General features: G+C 25.2%; 1 long non-coding RNA gene across 1 annotated transcript; it reads right to left on the bottom strand.

The window, feature by feature from the left end:
- Nucleotides 1–33: 33 nt before the first annotated feature.
- Nucleotides 34–976, bottom strand: LOC111533032. Its single transcript, XR_002728728.1, has 3 exons — nucleotides 922–976; nucleotides 683–775; nucleotides 34–480 (listed from the first exon to the last, which is right to left on the bottom strand). It is a non-coding gene; the product is annotated as an uncharacterized LOC111533032 (long non-coding RNA).
- Between the last annotated feature and the right edge of the window lie 131 nt (nucleotides 977–1,107).

Here is a 1,107-nt window from a genome sequence, read left to right as displayed (position 1 = left end):
TACTTAAATCTTCTTTTTGATCTGTTTGTTCTACCTCTTGCTGTTCTTGATTTTTGTCTTGGTATTTGTATGATATTACAACATTTTTTGTAATTATTAATTGGTCGTGTAAAAATGGAAACAGTTTAATCTCTTTGGAACCGATTTGTATAAAGTTGTCATTCCATTGTTCATTACATTGTGCATCAATAGTGTCGTCTTTTTTGTTTCCCTTTTTATGAGCATTCTTTTCATCCTTTTCATCCTTTTCATCCTTTTCATTCTTTTCATCCTTTTCATCCTTTTCATCCTTTTCATCCTTTTCATCCTTTTCATTATTTCCATTATTACTGTCCCTATCATTTTCGTTACCATTTTTAGCACTTATGTCATCGTTATTGCCCCTACCATTATCTTCATTAATTTTTTCATTATCACTACTTGCTTTTGCATACAATTCTATTTTTAATGAATTTTCAACTATATCTGTCGTTGCAGTTTCTGGTAATTGAACATGTATCAGTTGGGACAAAAAAAAAAAAAAAAAAAAAAATTGTATAAAAAGATCAAATGTTAGATTAAATTGGACACATTTGTTTTTTTTACCAAACGAGTATACATGCGTCTACTTTACTAAAACACTGCTTAACCAGTTTATTTGTTTGTTTGGTTAATTCTTTTTTTTTTCTTATCTCTTTTTTACCTGGATCTAGTTCTATGTTATTATATGAAAAATTTATTTGCCGTGAGTTCTTTTTGTTTATGATATTAGACTCGCAAACATTGTTATAAAAATCTTAAAAAAGTTAAAATAAAAAAAATAGATTATTATTATTATTACTGTCGTTACTGTTGTATGTATGTTTTTTTTTTTTTTTTTTTTTTTTTTTTTGTGGTGGAGGAGGAAGTCTTAAAGCTACTGGGGGTTGATACCTTACTTACCTGTTAATATTATTTTGTACACCGTAGAGTCGTCAGATGCACTGAAATTAGTAACCTTTTTTGTTATTTAAAAAAAATAGAATAAAATAATAAAATAATAAAATAACAAAATAACAAAATAATAAAATAACAAAATAACAAAATAATAAAATAATAAAATAACAAAATAATAAAATAATAAAATAA

This window comes from Piliocolobus tephrosceles, unplaced genomic scaffold (assembly GCF_002776525.5).
Source record: "Piliocolobus tephrosceles isolate RC106 unplaced genomic scaffold, ASM277652v3 unscaffolded_7928, whole genome shotgun sequence".
Classification (NCBI taxonomy): domain Eukaryota; kingdom Metazoa; phylum Chordata; class Mammalia; order Primates; family Cercopithecidae; genus Piliocolobus; species Piliocolobus tephrosceles.
This window is presented reverse-complemented; position numbering and strand designations above follow the sequence as displayed.